General features: G+C 40.5%; 1 protein-coding gene across 1 annotated transcript in view; it reads right to left on the bottom strand.

Moving 5' to 3' along the window:
• HMOX2 (heme oxygenase 2) overlaps positions 1-22,515 on the bottom strand; it is a 37,914-nt gene extending 15,399 nt beyond the window's left edge. The window contains exon 1 of the mRNA XM_054589528.1: positions 22,389-22,515. The gene's annotated coding sequence lies outside the window, so the exon portion shown is untranslated. The remainder of the gene's footprint in view (positions 1-22,388) is intronic.
• Positions 22,516-23,290: the final 775 nt, after the last annotated feature.

The following is a 23,290-nucleotide window of genomic DNA, read 5'->3' as shown; positions in this document are numbered from 1 at the left end:
GATCAAGAGAGTTAAGTAATATGGCCAAGGTCATTCAGAGTTAACAGTCTAGTTAGGAGCAAACTTGAGGCCTTCTGAATGCAAGGCAATGCCTCTCATGTCCTCAGCTAACATGCATGTGAGATGAGTATGATGTCACCAGACTACTAGCAACATGGAAAGTAACGTCACACTGTGTTACATTTATATGTACAGTAGACAGGTCTTCTAAACCACAGAGTGCATTTTGCTTTTTTTTTTTTAGTATGAAAACTGAGCTCAATCCTATGATTGCTGAGAAGTTGGTGTTTGCCTCCCATTTGAAGGTTGAGAAGCTGCTGTTCCCTGTCCCCAAAACACTCACCTTGGCTCCTTCAGATTACATGGCAACCACAGAAGACTGTTCTCTGACAGCCCTGCTTTTGTTGACTAGCAGGGCAGGTGAAGGCTGGAGACAGTTAGTCCCAAGTCGGGGGATGGCACCCACCACCACTAGGTGCCTAAACAGAAGCAGCCAGACCTGCCAGACCTTGGTGGACAATGAAGCCAGAGGCTTAAGGGAATCCCTACACCAGGGAAGGTCACAATTAGGTTTGCACATCTCTATAGTACCCACTGCCATAGTAACTATGGAGAAATAGAAGATCTAGTTTCAAGAATCTGAAAGTGTGTCCTTTATGTGCTGAGAGTTTAAAATCTCTTCAGCCCTATCTTTCTGTTTATTGAAAATACATAGTCTGTCTTTGGAAACAGTAGTGTGATAGACAGGACGTATGTCAACACAAACTTCTTTTTTAAAAAATTAAAGCAAACAGAAATAAAAGAAACATTAGGATAAAATCCCTTGATAAAAACAATCTACCAGCCCTGGCTGGTGTGGCTCAGTAGACTGAGTGCCAGACTGCGAACCAAAGGGTCACCGGTTGAATTCCCAGTCAGGGCACATGCCTGGTTTGTAGGCCTGGTCCCCAGTAGGGGGCACATGAGAGGCAACCACACATTGATATTTCTCTCTCTTTCTCCCTCCTTTCCCCTCTCTCTAAAAATAAATACAGTCTTTAAAAAAAAAAGAAAATCTACCAGAAATATTTGTATTTAATAGTGAAATATTTGAAGCATCTTCATTCAAGTTGTCTGTTTTCTTCTCAGCAGTTCTTCCCCCTACTCCCAGAGCTGTCCAACTGCTTCAATGGAGGATTGGGGAAAGACAATTTGGTTACTTTTCAAAAATATATTCTTATTATTTTCATCATCTACTCCAGAAGAGTGCCTGAACAGCAAATCAGATGGTTCACTCCAAGTTCATAATGGTAAAAACCTGTAAATAACTCAAATGTGTGTAGACTCTTTTATAAACCACTAAGTAAAATTTATAATAGAAACTTTCTCTGGATAACTAAGTAGCATTTAAACTGAGTCAGAGTAGTCTGTATTTATTGACGAAGAAAGACCTTTAAGACACAATGTTGAGCTAGAAAAGCAAGCTGCAGACTGGTTGATACGGGATAATAGTGTTTGACAAAAACAACACAAAATCAGTCCTCTGCAGGGAGCACATGTCCATTCAAGAGTTCAACACAAATTTTTTTATAAGATTAGCAACTCCATGAGCCAAGACATTGGTCAATCTAACAAGGGAGCTCCTATGCTCTCACTTAGGACCCATAAGGAATCTTAACGTGCTTCCATAGGCCTAAAATATCAAGTGAGTATTATTCTCAGGCTTTTTCGCAATGACTGCCTAGATTCTAGCAGCAAAGGGGTAGCAGCCTGTGGAGAGGAAGCAAGAAAACAAGCCCAGAACAAGAACTGGTAACTCACAAGAGGCTGACCCCATCCTGCATAGGCTATGTTCATGGCAGCAGCAGCTATTGGACTTCCTCAGAGTAAGAGGCTCAGCTCTTTAAAAAATTTTTAGTAACAAATCACATACCTGCAACACTCCTCAAACTACACTTAAAAAGCAGAAAATAGGACTGCAGGCCAAGACGGAGGCATAGGTAGATACACTGCCTCCTTGCACAACCAAAAGAAGAACAACAAATTTAAAAACAAAAAATAACCAGATCTCCCAGAAAATCAAACTGTATGGAAGTCTGACAACCAAGGTGTTAAAGAGGAAACATTCATCTAGACCAGTACAGTAGAAGGGACAGAGATGGGCAGCTGGGGTGGAGAGGACACATGGCAAGGTGGTGGCTGGCACACCAGGCGGCCCCATATTTGCATGCAGATAAACTAGGAAGAACAGCTAGGGAGAGAGACAGACCCATGCAATCCATGGTTCCAGAGTGGAAAAAGAAAGCCTCAAAACCTATGGCTGTAAAAATCTGTGGGGGCTGCAGAAGCAGGAGAAACTCCCAGCCTCACAGAAGAGTCAGTTGGAGAGACCCACATGGTCCTAGAATGTACACAAACCTGGCTGCCCAGGGAATCAGCACAAGAAGGGCCCAATTTGCTTGTGGGTAGCGGGAAAGCCTGCCAAGAGCTGAGCAAGCAGTTGTTCCCTCTCAGACCCCTACCCGACATACAATGTCAAAACACAGCGACCTAGATTGCCCCGCTGTGTAAATACCAAAGGATCCGCCCCTCCCAATGTAACAGGTGTGCTGAGACAAAGATATGTGGCCCAAATGAAAGAACAGATCAAAACTCCAAAAATAGAACTAAGCAATGAACAGACAGCCAACCTATCAGATGTACAGTTCAAAACGCTGATAATCAAATTGCTTACAAAAATGATTGAGTATGGTCGCAAAATGGAGGAAAAAGTGAAGGCTACGCAAAGTGAAATAAAGGAAAATAACAGGGTACCGACGGTAAAGGGAAGGAAACCGGGACTCTAATCAATGATTTGGAGAAGGAAGAGAGAAACATTCAACCACAACAGAACAAAGAAACAAGAATTCAAAAAAAAAAAAAAAAAGGAGGAGAGGTTTAGGAACCTCTGGGACAACTTGAAACAATCCAATACCTGAATCATAGGGGTGCCAGAAGGAGGAGAGGAATACAAGAAGCCAGAAGCCAGAAATTGAAAACTTATTTGAAAAAATAATGGAGAACTTCCCCAATCTGGCAAAGGAAACAGACTCCCAGGAGATCCAGGGAGCTCAGAGAGTCCTGAAGAAGTTGGACCCAAGGAAGTACACACCAAAGCACATCATAATTACATTACCCAAGATTAAAGATAAGGAGAGAATCTTAAAAGCAGCAAGAGGAAAGGAGACAGTTACCTACAAAGGAGTTCCTGCACAAATATCAGCTGATTTCTCAAAAGAAATCTTAAAGGCAAGAAGAAGCTGGCAAGAAGTATTCAAAGTCACGAAAGGAAAAGACCTACATCCCAGATTACTCTACCCAGCAAAGCTCTCATTTAGAATGGAAGGGCAGATAAAGTGCTTCCCAGATGAGGTCAAGTTAAAGGAGTTCATCATCACCAAGCCCTTAGTATATGAAATGTTAAAAGGACTTATCTAAGAAAAAGAAGATGATCAAAAACCATGAACAGTAAAATGACAACAAACTCACAACCATCAACAACTGAACCTAAAAAAAGTGGGGAGGCGGAGGGGGGAGAATGGGGCAAAAAGGTACAAGGAATAAGAAGCATAAATAATAGGTATAAATTAGTCAGGTGGAAGTTAAGAATAGTATAGGAGATGGAGAAGCCAAAGAACTTCTATGTATGACCCATGGACATGAACTAAGGCTGGATAGAGGCGGGATGCAGGCCAGACGGGGATAGAGAGGAGAAAAAAAATGGACAACTATAATAGCATAATCAATAAAATATATATATTAAAAGTGCCCCCAAAGAAGCAGAAAAAAAAGTGGCATGATGATTATTTAACAAAATGCCCTTAAGCTCTCTTTTTAAATACTCTGGCTCTTCAATGAAGCCTTCTAAGATTGAAAGGAAGAAATAACAGATTGTATTTTGTGAATCTGCCTGGTCTGTTTGACATTTCTAGTCATGTGTTTTACTTTCTTCACCAGTATGAAATTACCAGGACACAGACTCCCCATAACAGTTGCTGACAGTAACTCAGTGTCTGTGTAAGTGTCATAAGTGACCATTAATATAGACATGTGTAAGTCTTTATATTTCAATATAATCCATCTAAAAGTTTCTAGAAGATGGATTCAATAAGTCTAATATCAGGCATATGCACAGAGATCCCTTCTGCACAGCCCATGTACTAATATGACATCAAAGGAGTTGAGGCAATGACTGAATTGTATGATGATTTCTAGAGCCAACCTGTGATAGGCACCCAACAAATGTTACCTGAACTAAGCCCAGCTGAGAGAGAATCCACTGGCCACACACAGGCTGAGACATGTCTGGCTGTCACATGCTGGGGTTGGGTGGTAAGAGAGGCTTACGTCATGCTACTGGCATCAAGTGTGGACAGAGGTCAGGGATACTGCTCAACATTCCACAATGCACAAAGAACAAACACAAACACAAGTGCACGCACCCACCACCGTCACCACCAGTTATCCAGACTAAAATGTCAATAGCACCAAGGTTGAGAAATCCTGCTCACACCTCAGCAGCAGTGCTTCAACTTTTTTTGGAGCTATCACATTTGCACTGTAGATCATCTTGTTGCCTCAAAACTTCTTGTTTGTCTGAGACTCAGTTGGTCCCTTCTTTCCGTTTCTTCCCACTTCCATTTCTGACTTTGGACAGGGAAGTCACCTTCGTCTGCCTCACACAGCATTCCTGTTCTTGTTCCCCCTTCTACCTCGCCTCCCTCCAGAAGGATCACCACTTTAAATTCTACATGGGGACATGATTTCTATGGTTTAAGGGACTTATCAGCCCTGAGCCAGCTTTCTACCTGACTTCTGGCAGTCTCTTGGGGTTCTGTCTCAGCAGCTACCTGGACTGATTATTCCAGGGATTAACCTGCAGTGCTCACCAATGACCATGCATAGGTAACTTATTACTGGAACTGTATTTGTTATTCGTTGAGCCTGTGCCTCAACCTGGGCTATGGAATTTTGTTTTTAATTTGAAACTGGTTTTGAATTTGGTCTAGAGCTAGCAAATTAAATCTGAAAGTATTATATGTTCGGAATGCATCACTCTATGTGAGTTATGTGGTTTAGTGATGTTATTTGTTTTAAATAATTTGATTGTAGCATCCAGAGTTCAATTCCCAGTCAGAGTCTGTCCCATGATTTGTTTGCTGTAGCCACAGTCAAGGGAAAGAAACCATCTCCTTTTTGTAGTTAGCCTCCTTTTTGGGGTAAAACAGTGTCCGAGGCTCCTTCCCCTCCCAGTCTTCTTCATTTCCAGATATATTGTGCTCATGTTCCATCCCAACACCACCCTCCTCTACAAAAATCTGCCACCTTAAATTCAGGCATTCTGAAGCCACTTTTCTTGTCTTCTGAACTTTTCAACTTTACTGTGTACACTTGCTTTCCATTTTCTGTTGTTTGTGTTTGTCAGACCTCTCAAAGGCACTGGAATGCATTCTATGATTGATAAAATTTTAAAACGGCTTTAAAAATTCTTATAGCATACAAAACTTTAGCCATCTAAGCAAAATCTTAAATTAGTAAACAGGCTAACCCAAACACTTTTCAGGATCATACAGTTGGGCTGGTTTAGGTTTGGTTTAATACACATATCTTTAAAATCAATAGCATTCAATACTTTTTTTCTACCTGGGGTTTATTAGTTAAATAAGTTCATTTATTACGATTCTATTACAAAGTTTGTCAGCAAGAAAAATAACTTGGTATGATTAAGATATTCATAAGTAGCCCTGGCTGGTATGACTTAATGGACTGAGTGCCGACCTGCCAACCAAAAGGGTTGCTGGTTCGATTCACAGTCAGGGCACATGCCTGGGTTTTGGGCCAGGTCCCCAGTAGGGGGTGTGCAAGAGGCAACCACACATTGATGTTTCGCTCTCTCCCTCTCCCTCCCTTCCCTTCTCTCTAAAATAAATAAATAAAATCTTTAAAAAAAGATTTTCATAAGTAATCTAAACTTAATTGTTAGGAGCAAGTAAATTAAGTAAATGTAAATGAGATAAAAAGTTTCCTCTAGGCTAACTTTTTAGCAATAATTATATTGTAGTTAAATAGTTTTGTAAATCTCTTTGGTAACTTGAAACTTTAAAGTTTTGCTAGCTATATTAAATAATAAATAGTCATTGAATGTCTAGACTACTTCCAGATAAGATAAAATAATGAACCATTAATAATAAACATAGTTTTATCTACTTTCTGCTTATTATAGAGAACTTAAAGATATTTGGGCCCATTACTAAACATGTTTTGTATCACACTGAAAATTGTGCTAGGAGCCCTGACTGGTGTAACTAACTTGGTTGGGAGTTATTCTGCAAAGTGAAAGGCCACCAGTTCAATTCCCAGTCAGAATACATGCCTAGGTTGTGGGTTCAGTCGCTAGTCAGGGCACAGGTGAGAAGCAACCAGTTGATGTTTCTCTCACATCAATGTTTCTCTGCCTCTCTTTCTCCTTCCCTTTCCCTTTCTCTAAAAATAAATAAATAAAATCTTTTTTAAAATTGTGCTATGAAGAAATATATTTTTAGAAATTATACAATGTGTCCATAAAGATATCAATCTAAAGATTACTAATTGCTTACCGTTTAGTTGTCACTAGAAACTGAGGTTCCTTAGGGTTAAGATTTCTAATTAAGATGGAAAAAAACTGTATGCTTTTAGTAATAGAAGGTATAAGGTATAGAAATATATATTTTTTGAAGGAATTAAAAGAACAAGGTTTGTCCTAAAATAAAGTTCGTTATTTCTAACTGAGTTAAGAAGAGACAAACTCAGAGGGACTGAGGAAGTGGTAGAAAGTTTGTAAAGAAAGATCTTGAAGAGATTTTCTATATGGTTAAGATGAATTAAAATAGAAATTTAATTAACTAAATGAATTTAAGTATCAAAAGTAACAAAATTGGGACAACTGAAATAGAAAAACAATTAGGAAAAAAGTAAGCTAATGCAGTATAAGTTTCTTTTTCACTCTTTAAAAAAAAAAGGCTTTCTTTGTATTTATTCTATTCCAGATACTAATAGGAGGTTTTCTACCCAGAAAGATTTGATGTTTTATTAAAATAGTTTTTCATTGTTGTGATCAGGTTCTTGATTACTTAAAACAACCTTCTGAATCCTAAAAACTCAAGTTTTGTTAATCTATGCTTTTTTTATTTCATACCTTTTTATTGTTACTTTAAGTATACAAATAACTTAATATTGTTTCATAATGATATATAATCCTATTTAGTCAAGTGTCTAAAATTCTTGACATATTTTGACAAACTTCCCAAAATTTAAGTTATAGAGGTTTGACCTGGAAATAACTTTGGGGTATATCAGAAGGGCACCTAGAACACCTCAAAAGATTAGTTTTCTCTCCTTACAAAAGAAAAAAGTTCATTTGGTTTTTCTTTTTTTTTTTTTGTAATGTGGCTCTAGCAGCGCTAATTGTCTTTTACTTCGTTAGAAACAATTTTGTTAGATTGTGACAGCCGCCATATCAGCATGCATTAAAAAAAAACTTATCAAAATCAAATTTTTGTGTAGCCATTTTGATATTGAAGATGGAAGAAAATAGGCAACATTTTGGCATATGCTTTATTATGTCAAGAAAGGTAAAAACATAACTGAAATGCAAAAAAAGATTTGTGCAGTGTATGGAAAAGGTGTTGTAACTGATCAAATGTGTCAAAAGTGGTTTGCAAAGTTTTGTGCCAGAGATTTCTTGCTGGACAATGCTCCACAGTTGGATAGACCAGTTGAAGTTGATTGTGATCAAAATCAAGACATTAATTGAGAACAATCAACGTTATATCACATGGGGGAGAGCCAACATGTTCAAAATGTCTGGATCAATAAAATTATTGGTGAAAATGAAAATTGTGTCTTTCATTTTACAGAAAAAAAACTAAACAAACTTTTTGACCAACCCAATATTAAATTAATTAGGCTTATTTTGTGTGTTGAAATTACATGGGAAGCATTGTCAAATTTAAAACACCACCAACAAAAACATTGAGACAGCAGAGGGTTCCTGCCAAGATAGAGGCGTAGGTAGAAATGCTTTGCTTCCTCACACAACCAAAAAATGGATAACAACCAATATAAAAACAAAAAAACAACCAGGTCTGCCTGAAAATCAAACTGCATGGAAATCTGATAACCAAGGAGTTAAAGAAGAAACATTCATCCAGACAGGTAGGAGGGGCAGAGGCAGGAAGCTGAGGTGGAGTGGAAGAGAGGCAGGGTGACTGTTGTGGACTGGATGGGCCAAGCTGCATCTGGTGGATTGGGTGGTCCGACATTCATGTGTGTATAAACTGGGAAAAATGACTTGGGAACAAGACAGAGTGTGTAACCCAGGGTTCCAGTATGGGGAAATAAACCCTCAAAACCTCTGGCTATAAAAACCTGTGGGGGGTTTGGCTGCAGGAGAAACTCCCAGTCTCACAGGAGAGTTTGTTAGAGACCCATGGGGTCCTAGAACATACACAAAGCCACCTATCTGGGAATCACATCTGAAAGGACACAATCCACTTACAGGAAGCGAGGGAAGTGACAAAAAGTGGGGCGAGAACCAAGCGAGCAAGTGGCACTGTTCCCTCTCTGACCCCTCTCCCACGAACAGAACCACAATGCAGCAAAGTGGGTTGCCCTGTCCTGACAAATACCTAAGACTCCACCCCTTACAATGTAAAGGAGCACTGAGACAAAGAAATATGGCCCAAATAAAAGAACAGAACAAAACTCCAGAGAAAGAACTAAGTGATGAGGAGACAGACAACCTATCAGACCTGCAGTTCAAAACACTGGTAATCAGGATGCTCACAAAAATGACTGAGTATGGTCGCAAAATAGAGAAAGAAGTGAAGGTTATGCAAAGTGAAATAAAGGAAAATAACAGGGAACAAACAGTGAAGGGAAAGAAACTAGGACTCAAATCAATGACTTGGAGTGGAAGGAACAGAGAAACATTCAACCAGAACAGAACGGAGAAACAAGAATTCAGAAAAATGAGGAGAGGCTTAGGAACCTCTGGGACAACTTGAAACAATCCAACACCTGAATCATAGGGGTATCAGGAGGAAGAGAGGAAGAGCAAGAAATTGAAAACTTCTTTGAAAAAACAATGAAGGAGAACTTTCCCAATCTGGTGAAGGAAATAGACTCCCAGGAGATCCAGGGAGCTCAGAGAGTCCCAAAGAAGTTGGACCCAAGGAAGCACACATCAAGGCACATCATCATTACATTACCCAAGATTAAAGATAAGGAGAGAATCTTAAAAGCAGCAAGAGGAAAGGAGACAGTTACCTACAAAAGAGTTCCCATAAGACTATCAGCTGATTTCTCAAAAGAAATCTTAAAGGCAAGAAAGAGCTGGAAAGAAGTATTCTAAGTGATGAAAGGCAAGGACCTACATCCCAGATTACTATCCAGCAAAGCTCTCAGTTAGAATGGAAGGGCAGATAAAGTGCTTCCCAGATGAGGTCAAGTTAAAGGAGTTCATCATCATCAAGCCCTTATTGTATGAAATGTTAAAGGGACTTATCCAAGAGAAAGAAGAATAAAAAAAACTATTAACAGTAAAACAGAGGAGAGAATGGGGGAAAAGGTACAGGGAATAAGCAGCATAAATAGTACCTACAAAATAGGCAGGGGGAGGTTAAGAACAGTATAGGAAATGGAGAAGCCAAAGAACTTATATATGTACAACCCAATGACAGGAACTAAGAGGGGGGGCAGGGTAAGGTGGAGGGGAATAAAGAGGAGAAAAAATGGAACTGTAATAGCATAATCAATAAAATATATATTTTAAAAAATAAAATATACTTAAAAAAATAACACCGAGCCATCTTTATGCTTTATTTATATGTTATAAATGTTCCAGAAATATATATGAAATTGTGGTAATCTGAGATGTCCTTGCCTAAGATGCTGTTACCAAAATTGAGGGACACATTTAAAATAACTGGACCTGAGTATCAGACTGTAGTACTACTGTATGAGTTCATTATGTTTTTGCAAAAATGACCCTTCATTGCAGACTTTTGCTATCCTGATGTCTCTGCAACATGTCAACAATCTTCTCCTGAATCGGAAATTAAGATGAGTGTACAATGGCTATAAATTAAACGAGTAGTAAGGGCTATGGGAAACCAAGATGGCCACTTGGTTCCTCATGGCTCCCTGGTATTTTTCAGTTTTTGCATTCTTTCATCCACCATAGTACATGGAAGCTGGACTTCATTCAACTGCCACTTAGTATGGGTTATCATTATGTTCCTGTTGTGTGTATGTTTTCCTGGATAAGTTGAAGTTTTACTCTGCCACAAGGCTGAGGCCCTCAAAATGACAAATTGTTAGAAAATGTATTTCACACTTGGGATATGCCTTCCAAAACCTCTAGTTGTTCGGGCACCCAGTTCACTGAGCAAATAATATGAAACTTAATGGACAGACTTGCAAACCTCTTCAAATTATGACTGACCCTGTCATCCTCGGTTATCAGGCAAGGTCTAAAGAACTAACGGAGAAACAAAATTCAAGCAGAACAAATTGAATTACACAGGACTGAATAAACTGACAAGGAGGGTTACAATATTATGACTTTTTAAAATATTGCTAATTTTTACAATCTTTTGTTTTCCAAATATAAGGATTTTTCCTTATTTACACCTCTATACGCGGCACTGAGGTGTTTGTTCTTTTTTTCCTCTGATCCCTCCTGACTTTGGAAACTCTTAACGAGTATTATTTTCATGGCAATGTGTTTGTTATGATAAATTCAAGAATATGCTCCTTTGGTAATGGGATAAAATTGAAAACTCTTGATGAGGCTTTCATTGGAACTGGAACACCATATTTAAGAGACACATGCATAGACTATGAATGTCCCCAGAAGGCTCTAGAGAAATTAAGACTGACTTGGGAGGCCAAGAAAAGCCCCTTCGAAAAACAGCCTGGTACCTCACATGGTTCTCAGCAGTCTTTCCAGGTAAGTAACAAAGGTTGCTTTCCTAGGAGATGGAAAAAGAAGAAACTCAAGACTTTTTTTTTTTTAATAAATGTTTATAATGGCAGTTTCTTCTTTTTTTTAAGATTTTATTTATTTTTAGAGTGAGGGGAAAGGAGGGAGAAAGACAGGGAGACAAACATCAATGTGTAGTTGCCTCTCTCATGCCCCTACTGGGGATCGGGCCTGCAACCCACGCATGTGACCCAACTGGGAATTGAACCTGAGACCCTTTGGTTTGCAGGCTGGCACTCAATCCACTGAGCCACGCCAGCCAGGGTAGAACCTCATGACATTTTGGGGAGCTTTAAAAACCAGAGGAATCCACACAAACCAATCAAATCACTGACTTGATTCTTTGCTCCCTCTACTGTTGATTCCCTGTAAACTGTTCTTCATTTTAATATATCCTCTATTTCTGACTGGGTCTTTTTTTATAGGCAAATGCTCATGTCAACTATGTGGCTTGGTTTCTTATCCCTGAGAGGCTAATACAATCTAATCAAGACTTTTATGATCTGTTATAGCACTTGTGTCTTATTAACGTCTGTTTTCCAGATTACAGCTGATTTATCTGCATCTCCTACTGCCCAACATAGAGTACTCAGCTAATTGAGGTTTGCTAAGTGACTGAATGATTTCCAGAGTTCAAGGTATTCTCAAAATAAAGGTATTCTCAAAGAGGAGATAACAAAAGTGAATCCCAGAAATAAGAAAAATGGCTGGCTAGTGAGTAAGCATTTTTGAGCAGAATTTTTTCTACAAAAATTGCTGCTGATTGGGACTGGGAGGTGAAGCTGGCCTTGTAGGGGGCCACGCATGTGCTGCTTTGTGATCAATAATCACAAATGTTGCATTGCATTGATGTTTTTAATTTAAATTATATTTTATTGTTTATGCTATTACAGTTATTCCAATTTTCCCTCCTTTGCCCCCCTACACCTACCCCCCCTACTCCCTCAGGCAATCCCCACACCATTGTCTATGTCCACGGGTCCTGCATCTATGTTCTTTGGCTACTCTATTCACTATGCTGTACTTTGATCCCCATGACTTAACAACCAATTTGCATTTCTTAATCCCTGCACCTTTTTGCCCACCCCTCCTCACATCTTGCAACCACCAAAACATTCTCTTTATCTACAATTCTGGTTTGGTTCTGCTTGCCTATTTTGTTTTGTAGGTTCAATTAATGATAGATATGTATTTATGACCATTTTATTGTTCATATTTTTTATCTTCTTCTTAGTAATATAATATAATAATGGTTTGGTGATGAAGAACTTCTTTAGATTTTTTTTGTCCGGGAAGCTCTTTATCTGTCCTTCAGTTCTAAACGATAGCTTTGCTGGAAAGTAATCTTGGTGGTAGGTCCTTGCTTTTCATGACTTTGAATATTTCTTGTCAATCTCTTCTAGCCTGCTAAGTTTCTTTAGAGAAATCATCTTACAGTTTTATGGAAACTCCCTTTTAGATAACTAAACTTTTCTCTTGCTGCTTTTAAGAGTCTCTCTGTCTTTAACATTTTGCATTTTAATAATGATGTGTCTTGGTGTATGCCTCTTTGGGTTCATCTTGTTTGGGACTCACTGCACTTCCTGGATTTGTACGTCTACCTCCTTCACCAAGTTAGGGAAGTTTTTTGTCACTGCTTTTTCAAATAGGTTCCCAATTTCTTGCTCTCTCTCTTCTCCTGGAAACCCTACGATGCAAATGTTGGTACACTTGAAGTTGTCCCAGAGATTCCTTATACTATCCTCATTTTTTTTTTTTGTATTCATTTTCCTTCTTGTTTTTCTGATTGGGTGTTTCTTGCTTCCTTATATTCTAAATCACTCGTTTGATTCTTGGATCCCTCTACTGTTGATTCCCTGTAAACTGTTCTTAATTTTAATGTATCCTCCATTTCTGTTTTGTTTTGTTTTTTTTTCATGGTTTCCATGTCCTTTTTTTAATGCTGCTGAAGTTCTCACTAAGTTCACTGAGCATCCTCATAATCAGTGTTTTGTACTCTGTATCTAGCAGACCATCTGTCTCCGTTTTGTTTAGTTTCCCCTCTGGGGTTTTGCTCTGTTACTTCATTTGGGCCATGCTTCTTTGTCTCTTCATTTTGGCCTCCCTGTGTTTGTTTCCATATATAGGCAGAGCTGCTACAACTCCCTGGCCTGGTACAGTGGCCTAATAAGTGTCCCATAGGGTCCAAATATCCAATACACAGCCTCCCCAAATACCCAAGCTGGGCACTCCAGGTGTGCCCACTGTGTGGGCTGTGTATACCCGCCTCCTGCAGCTGAGCCTTGATTGCTGTTGCCAGGTCACTGGGAGTGATTTACCTAGGCCAATCAGCAGCAAGGACTGGCAGTGACCACAGACTACCAACCTCTGACCACTGTGGAGAATCAACTGTGCATGGGCCCACTCGACAGAGCAGGACTTAGTTCAGCAGGGCTCTGGTGCCTGATGAGTCCATCCTTTGAGTGTGTCTCCTGCGGAAGTGGTTGGGTGGTTGTGCTCCAACATGGTCTGTATGGTGGGTGCACAAGCTCTGGGGACTATCAGGAGGTACAGGCCAAGATCAGCCACCACCTACATTCTGTCCAAAGCCACTATAATGAGCTACAAGGCAATCTGCAGTTGGCTGCTACTTATGCTGGGCTTAGAGGTGCCCAAGCAAGCCCAAGCTGTGAACCAAGGACAGTTGCTTTGCTGCTTGTGCTGGGCCTTGGGCCACTTAGCAATAGACATGGAGCACACTGAGGCCAGATGCTGTTTGAGAGAATTTAGGAAAATCTGAAGCACGAGCCAAGACAAGCCATTTCTATGAAAAAGCAACTGGAAAGAGTCTGGGTGGGCCAAAAGGGTGGGTGGAGCGGAGCCTCAGAGAATCACCGGGTTGGGGCAAATAGTGTAAGCCAGGGTAATGGAGTCTCTGGTATGGTGCCCGCCTGCTGGCTTTATGGCTCCATGTGGGGAGGGCTCAGAAAAGGAACAATACCCTCTGCCAGCACTTCTGTTGGGAAGAAAGCTGCCCCCCAGCTCCTGCCATGATGCTGCGTAATTCAGTTCCTCCCCATATGTCTTTGATGCCTTTCAAGCTGCTCAGAGGGAGTGAGTTCAAGTAAGTCTGTGTGTGGGCCCTTTAAGAGAAGCTGCCTGAGACTCTAGCAGTTTGTCTCCCACAGCCTCAATTCCTGCTGGTTTTTATAGCCAGAAGTTATGGAGTATTACCTTCCTGACACTGGAACCCTGGACTAGGGGGCCTGGTTGGGCTGGGACCCCTCACCCCCAAGATATCCTTCCTTATTTTTATCTTCCACGTGTGGATGTGGGACCAGCCCATTCTTCATCTCTGCCCCTCCTACCAATTATGATATAGTTTCTTCTTTAATTCCGCAGTTGTAGTATTTGCATTCAGTTCAATTTCTGATGGTTCTGAATGACGGCTGTTCTATAGTTTAGTTGTTATTTTGATGTGGTTATGTGAGGAGGCAAGCTATGTTCACCTATAGCATTGCACTGGTTTTTATTTTATTTATTTTATTTTTTAAAGATTTTGTTTGTTTGTTTGTTTTAGACAGAGGGGAAGGGAGGGAGAAAGACAGGGAGAGAAACATCAATGTGTGGTTGCTTCTCATGCACCACCTACTAGGGACCTGATCTGGCCCACAACCCAGGCATGTGCCCTGACTGGGAACGGAACAGGTGACCCTTTGGTTCACAGGCCTGCCCTCAATCCACTGAGCCATTCCAGCCAGGGCACATTGCACTGGTGTTAAACTGGCTTCTTTACATTCCACAGATACAGCTACTGAGAACACGCCGTTTAGATTTTATTTTAAGGACTTTGAAAGCCTGATTAGGAGCAGAACATTCCTACTTCCTTACCCTACTGCACTTCTTAAGAAATGGATAGGCAAAATTTAACACCAAACTACCAAATGTTTGACTGCTCTCCTTCATAATACACTTGCCACCTCATACTTCCTGATGCCTGCCTCTGAAAAACCTTTTCCCCTAGTTGGCTTTATAAAAGGGATTAACAACAGCATTCTCCTCTCATTTGTTACTACCCTAGGGAAGGGGTCACCCTGAAGAAGGCAATGGCTGTACAATCTCCTAAAAAGCCCACATCCCGTCTAAGCACATTTTGGAGGAAATATACCAAGGCATTAAGTTATCATTCTCTCAAGGGGAAAAAAGCAAAATGCTACAGTGATCACAATTTACTGGAAAAAAAACCAAAAAACAGCAGTTTATTACTGTAAAATTAAGTAATGTCGATTACCTGAGGTGGCCCCCACAAACTACATGAATTAAAGATGCATGAAGCAGGTGCTTATAATTCCCAAGAGGTGCACAAAAGTCATCAAACATCATTGTCTCTGTTAATCACTATTGAGAAGAAATTCAAATAGTACAAAACATCTACTGTCAACTAAGGTCATAATTAGGCAGGAATGAATGAATAACTTTAGGAAAAAAGAAGATAAGACCAGACGGGGAAAGGGAAGAGTTAAACAGCTTACAGGCCAAGAAAGATAGAGAATCATATGCTCCAGGGCTCTGAGAGGTATGTTCCACCTAACCCTACACATAAGGCCAATGAATAAAGCAAGTGCAGTGAGTGGAGTGTCCATAGTTAAACTGGTGGGGGATGGCCGGGGGCTCAGAAGCTCAGCTCCTTGAGCACGCTTAGGAACTCTGAGCTCAGCCTAGTTCAATGGCTATGGGTTAGGTGGGGAGCTAGGACAATAGCTTTGAAACAGATAGCTCCCATTTCCTGATGCATGTGCTAAGTGACAATAGCTCTAAGACAGTCTTAGGCCTCTATGTCTAAAGCAACAGAGGCAAGTTCATCCTGGAATTAGCCACTGTTCCCAGACCTCCCCAGGGTTTTGTGGCTGCCAGGCCAGGCTTCATACACTCTTTCACACCTTATTTCCAGTACTCCAGCAGCTTCCTGAAACACATCATGTCCTTCTGAAAAGCCTGCAGTTTCTGTGTCTTCAACTCACCCCATCCCCAACACTTCTACTTAACTCTGTGTCTTTATCAGCCACAACTGACAGTAAGGTCTCTGAGTACATACCTGGAGCCTCACCCACACTAGCCAGTGAGGTTGCTCCGTTCCTGGAAAACAGATTCAAATACCATGTGTATATGAGAACATGCTGTACTTTGCACAAGGACTCATGCATGTCCTATGACAGATGGTTTTCAGTGAAAGACTGTTTACAAAAGAATCCTAGGATTTCTGTCTTCTCACCTTCTACCCAAATACCTCCTCATCTAAAAGCACAAATTCAGAGAAGTATATTTCTAGAGATGGGTAGGAAGGGCCAGAATAGAATAATCATTAACCATTTTTTGGTTGCAAATCCCTTTGAAAATCAGATGAAGGCTTCAGAATCTTTCTCCAGGACAATCACATAATAAAAAATGTTGCCTATGCCATTCCAGAGCAACCATAGGCCCCTACAATTCACCCATGAACCCATAATTAATGTTAAAAAGTCCTAATTTTTAAAAAGTCCTTTTATGAAAGATATTCTCTTTGTGAGTAATATGTTTTCAGTGAGATCCCTGAGTGCTTTCTGAAAAGAGGTATCCCGTTTCTTTGGCCTCCTTCCTTCTGTTCTCTTCCTGCTCTTTTACATAACCTCAGCAGGTTCAGTTCAAATTCTCAGCTCTTTTCCGATTCTCAGCTCTTCATTTTCTTGACCTCTCAGAATACTGCATGTCAAAACAATCACATACCTTACAAAGTGATTTTACTGGTTCATGTCCCCAAAGTGACTGCCAGCTCTTAGTGAACAAGGATTATGCTGGGTTCATTGTTGTTTTTGCACACCCCCTCAGTGCCCATACTCTGCACACTATAGAAGCAATACATGCTTGCCAAAGGAGCAGATACCACTGCTGCTTTGTCCCTCAACCTTTAACCATTTGCACTTGAAAATTAACTTCTTTAAAATCTGGGCATATGCTCTGGAAAAGCCAAATCGCAAAGGGCAAAAAAACATAACCTGCAGTAGCTATTCACTCCACTTTTGACTTTGCAAACACAAAATATCTTACAAAGCAGGACAAACATGACATTAAACACTTGGAAATTTTGCTGAGGTTGACAGAAACCCCAGTGAGTGTTAGAGGAATGGTGCTTTAAGTTATTTTCTAATTACTAAGCGAAAAGAAGACCTGACTCTCCCTTGCCTTCCTGTAGGGAAAAAAACTCAAGGGAGTGAAGGTTTAACACCATCTCACTACATCTGCTTTTCTCAACAGCCTTCAAATACTACTTAGAGCCCTCTCCTAAACCACTCAATTTTGCTTACAGATTCCTTCCCTTCACCTGGCTGCCCTCCTTCAGACTGTCCTCCAAATAGTTCTAGGTGATTGTAGTCCCTCTGTAGCAGTAGTGGTCTTGCCAAAGAGAACAGCAGAACCAGAATCTAAGGAAGGGCGTGGCTACACTTGGCATTTGATATGTCATATTATTGTCAACATTTATATTGTTCATGGGCTCTGTGACTACAATGAGGCCTAAGACCTTATAGCTTCGAGTAGCTTTCTAAGAGAGACAGGGAGAGAGAAAACACAACAAGGTGTAGCACAGTAGAAATACTAATTGTGCAATACAGACAATGGTGCTAAAGACAGAACCTTATGTTCTAGATTTACCAGGACAGTTCTGATTCAAAAATCTCATCCCAGCAGTCAATTCCTACAGTACACCTGTGTGGAAACTTTGGGTTTCAGTGTTTGACATAAAAAATAGGATCACTACAGTGACTAATGAGGCAGACCAGCCAACTAGGTTAGCTGAAAGCATGAGAGCAGATTGTTTAATCATACTAGGACCTTCCCAGAGCCATCAAATAATTGTGGGATTGAACATTATACAATATAACTTGAGTTTTCTGAGGCTGAGAGAGAGCTCATCAGGAGAACGGCAAAGGAAGCTAGGAGTGTTTCAAAAAAGTCAGGCAGATGAACTGTAAGACACCTGTTTCTGTTAGGCCATTCTTCCACAATGGCCTTTTAAAATGGTTGAGAATTGTAACAATAATTGTCTATGATACTCTTGGGAAGGAAACAAGTTTATTTGTGTGACAAAAATTAATCCCCCCCCCCGCCCCAAGCAGAAGGAAGAAAATATGCACTAGCTTGGTCTCTTGCATATCAGTTGACAGCAATTACTGCCATGCAACAATCACCCCTCTCTTTCTTCTTTTGCTGTCCTCCTCATGTATCCCACTCACTCCTCTTATCTCTTGCCAGTCCATTCCCTCTTCTGTTCAGCCTTTACTTTAGACAGTGGAGCCCCAAACAAGAATCACATGGGAAATTAAAAACAGATTCCCAGGCCCAAATTTACCAAAATAAAAAGATTTGGAAACCCATATTAGATCAATAACAGAATTCAAGGCACCAAAGTTTTTAAGACTCATCAAGTATTGACTTCATTTTTCATACAGAAAATGCAGCTCAGAGGGTTTAAATGTTTTCTCATGGTCAAAAATATACTACCAAAACTTCCTTTTTTTGGGAGAAACAAACCATTTACTTTTCATTCTAATATAAATGAATATGTATGTATTTGGATACATATATACACATGTGAAACAAAACTATCCAGTGTTGAATAGCTGTTTGAATAAAAATGGTTACAATTGATTAGTTAAAATGGTTACACGTTGATTGAATTAACTGATTAAATCATTTTGAAATACAAACGAAAAGACAGTATATCTGTAGACTTTATACAGGTTGAGATACTCAAGCACATACTTGAAAAGTGAACAATCCTCAGCATCACACCGTTGAACAGTAAGAATACACACACTTGATGTAATTCCTATTCCATAAGCGGACTAAAAGCCCTTGGATTACTATAAAAATACTTGCTTAAAAGAAACACAGGATGCAGCAAAAGTAGTTTTACAGCTGTTCACATGGAAAATAATACAATAATAAAAAATAATACAAGAATAAACTGTTTCATGTACTCACAACTAAACCTACTTTTATACCACCCTATATATCACATAGAAAAATGCATTTGCTAAAATTATATCAAACATTAAAAGCTATTCACCAATAAGAGCCTCATAAATTTAATTGCTGTTTTGAAATGTCTAGTTAAGGGCTCAGAATATTGCCTTGTAAAGTCTTGAATATAGATGTGGTTGATATGACAACCCAGAAAGAGTGCCTGGCTCCATTTCAGCTGGCCATGATTGCAATTTAGATGCAATCCTCTGATGGACTGTTTGTAAATGGCTTCCCTTTACAATATCTATACATCTTTAAATTATCTATAGTAAATTCTATTAACCATGGTTATTCTTTATTTTTTTACACTGATTCTTAGAGAGAGGGGAAGAAGGAAGTAAGGAGAGAGGCGAGGGAGAGAGAAAGAGGGAGAGAAACATCCATTTGTTCCACTTATTTATGCATCATTCATTGGTTGAAGCTTCTATGTGCCCTGACTGGGCGATGGGGATCAAATATGCAACCTTGATATATGGGGCCAATGCTCCAACCAAGCTGCCCAGCCAGGGCAACCATTGTTATTCTTAAATGGAAAGACGCTGGTCATCCAAAAAAGATTTCTTGCAAAATATATAAATAAATGTAACTGCATATTCTTTAATATATGTAATGTGTCTAAACCAGATCATCATGGGCTTCTGTTGTTCAGCACTATGTAAAATTTATTAGAAGTTTAAAAAGAAAATTTCTGATTCAGCTGCCTTCATTAGTTCTTTAAAATGTGTAATACAATGGCAGAAAGCATCGAATAAATGGAGTTGATAAGGAAAAATGCCCAAACAGTGAATATTACTCAGCACCTGAGTTGTCATCAGAATGAGTTATCTTCATACACACACACACACACACACAGAGTGAGAATGAGAGAGAGAGACCAACCGACCTTGGTATTAGCAGTTATATTAACTGTTCCAACAATGGCACTGCTTTTCAGCAATGCAAAAATATTCTGAGAAATTGTTCAGATTACAACAAGACAGAGATTTTTGCCAATGTTTTTGCATAAACAAACCTAACAAATATAATAAATTAAGAGCAGGTAATATTCACACACCTAACACAAAAGGAGATGTAATCCAGATCTTTTAATTTTCCCAATGACCATTATCAGAAAAATAAACTGCATTAAATCAGTTATTTTCAATCTTTTTTACTTCATGGAACACATAAACTAATTACTAAAATTCTGCAGCACACCAAAAAATATATTCTATTTTTTGCTGCTCTGACAAAAAATAGGTATAATTTTAATTTGTTCACACCAGACAGTTATTGTATTGGCTGTTGTCATTTTTCATTTGACAGTCTAAGAGAAAAGAGATCAGTGTCCCTGACTAAATAGTCGAGTACTGAATGTTTTTAAAATTCTTGTGGCACACCAGTTGAAAACTGCTGCATTAAATGTCTATTGATAGCTTTTTGATTATCTGTGGCCAATAATGTACTAGGAGGTAATTTATAGTTTTTCATCTCTTTTCTCTCCAAGGAGTTCCAAGCTAAATTTTAAAGTTTTACACTAAAATATACAATTCTCATTATCAAAAATATCTTCCTCCTGGAGGAGCAATATTACAGTTTTTGGTGCAATCCTGATCAGAGCCCAGCTGAACTCTGAAAAGAGTCCGCTTTTAAAAGAAAACCAAAAAAATCAAGGTAGCGCAAAGGCTCCAGCTGTCCAGTTTTGCTTTTTTACTGTCTTGATGAGGGGTGAGCCACACACAATAATTACACTTTACTTCATAACTCATCTTTTCATTGGCATTGTCATTTGTAGAGCTCATACTCCTAACTCTAGTACTCAGAGCATCGCACTTTATTGGCTAAAGCAATGGAAAAAAGCAAGTCAGACAATGGGGGAATCACAAAGTTTCCTCTTCAAATTCCCAGTTAGATGAGGTCACTCAATGAGTGTGTGTTTCCAAGGCCCCTCAAATTCCCACATCCTCACCAGTGTTCTGGTTTAGGAACTGTGTTTGAAAACTTCTTCCCAACTTCACCAAGTAAACGTGTAAAAGCCCAATTGAACTGTTAAGCTTCTATAAGCTTGTGATTTTTTTTGTCTTGTGATTTTTCTTGAAAAGAACTAAAGAATAAAGCACAGATTTACTGTGTATTCCTTATCCCCCTCCTCCCAGAAGAAAAACTAACACTTTTAATAGGAGAGCTAAAATGTAAATAAAAACACACTGGTTAATGCCATACCAGAAATTCAAATATAAAACCCAGCAAGTTTCGGTTTCCTTCTACTCGGGAGGACAGTTTAGGAGGTAGGGAAGACAGTTTAAATAACAACCTATTTCCAATCTCTACAACTCTGTTTAGGAAAGAGCATAGCATCTGGAGGCAGTCGACCATGTTCCACCAGCTTGGTTGTGGGATGCAAGTCAATTCACTTAACCAGAGTCTCATCACTAATCCCATTTACAAGTGGGAAATGATCAACTCACAGGGCTCTGGAAATGGCTGACAATGAGAGGGCTTCCTGAACTATATACAATGTTTATTTTCTGCTTCATAGAATCATAAACATAACAATAATGGATGACAGCCACAGGCCACAATAACCAGTTTATCAGACCAATTTAAATGGCATGACAGACAGGCCTTTTGCAGAGATTGTGCAAGGCGGTCCTGGCAGCTCTTATAGGGCAATTAATAATGCATCTAGAGAACTGTGCTTATGAAGCGATAGGTAAGCTCCCCTGCCCAAACTAACCATCTGTCCCTGGTGTTGATCTCTCCCAATTTGGCGCTCTGCACCATGGCGGCCGCTGGTCACTCATGAAGTCAAAACAGTGACTCAAAGGGCCCTTCGGACTAAGGTGAGTCAGATGGAGGAAGAGAAGAGCCAAGGCCCAAGACAAGCCACCACGCCGGGCACCCATCTCCGACTCTGGGGCAGGTCCGGGTCCTCGCGGACCTCAGGTGGATGGACGTGCGGGCTGGGAGGTTAGTAGCTGCAACCCCCACCCCCACCCCCCGCCCCGGAAACGCCAAATCCACCAGCTGCGACCCCAGGGACACCTCACCAAGTGCACTCGCGAAGCCAGAAAGGTGGACCCAACGGGGTCCAACGCAAACTGGCCATTCAGGCTTCCGAGGCCGTTGTAAACGTCCTCTAAGAAGCGGGGCTCACCCCGCTTCCGCAGGGCCCCCCACCACCCCGCCCGGGCCCGCCGGGTCTCCCTCAGGCCGGTGCTGGGGACACAGAGAGCCGCAGCCAGCGAAAGCTAGTTCCGAAAGACCTGGGTCGGTCACGGCCCACCGAGGAGCTTGAAGTAAACCCGGGAGGACGCGGGCCACTCACCAGCCACGGATCCTTTCAGCCTTCTCTCGGTCGTCCTGTCTGTGACCGCTTCCGCACGTCAGTCAGGAAAGCCCTCGGAGTCGCAACCACCCTAGTCTAGCGGGAGGGCGCAAGGGGGGCCCGACGTAGGCACGCAGCGGGAGGCGGGGCTTGCGAAGGACACGCCTTTGCGGCGGGCACGTGGTTCCTCTCTTGGTACCTGGGTTGGTCCCGGAAGCCGGGGTGCTTCTGAGTTGACTAGTAAGAATAGGTGTTTAGGAGGCTCCCTCTGGGCGAGGTGCTTTTCTTAACTGCGCTTTTCTTAACCACACTTTTCTTAACCGAGGTCACCAGCTCTTCAGGCTCATCTCGTGCTAGGCTCCAGCTGCCCTTTCTGTTCCCAGCCGCACTGGCTTCCAGTCATTTCCTGAAGCATTGGACTGGCTGGAGATTAAATGACTGTCTGGTAATGTCCACTGTCGGCAAAGGTGTGGAAAGTTTACAGTGTTTGTTGGAGTTATTATGTGTCCACGAAAGAAATCTCAAACCTAAAGAAACGTTTAAAGAGTTTATTAGAAACAAGGATTGTGGGCTCGTGCTGGAAGCAAAAGTCCAAAGGATAGAGATAATGCTCCAGGAAAGAGCAATTTTGTAGTTTATTTTATTAGTTAGAATCAAAGGAGAAGACCTAAGAAAGGTTACATGAAATCCACTGGTAGATTAAAGAGGTGGGGGAAGGTAAAGTGGGAAAATTTCTAGGATTGGATAAAAGGTAAAATAGATTCATGTTTCTTTTACCTTAGTTGGTGCAGGATAGTTAACATTTAACATAGTTTACAAATGTATTCAGGTGAAAGATAATAATGAGGACTGTTGGGGTTGATCCCCCCCCCCCTCACTCCAGTGCACTGGGATGTTTATCT

Source organism: Pteronotus mesoamericanus, unplaced genomic scaffold (assembly GCF_021234165.1).
Source record: "Pteronotus mesoamericanus isolate MK-2021 breed Mesoamerican mustached bat unplaced genomic scaffold, CSHL_Meso_final scaffold_167, whole genome shotgun sequence".
Classification (NCBI taxonomy): domain Eukaryota; kingdom Metazoa; phylum Chordata; class Mammalia; order Chiroptera; family Mormoopidae; genus Pteronotus; species Pteronotus mesoamericanus.
This window is presented reverse-complemented; position numbering and strand designations above follow the sequence as displayed.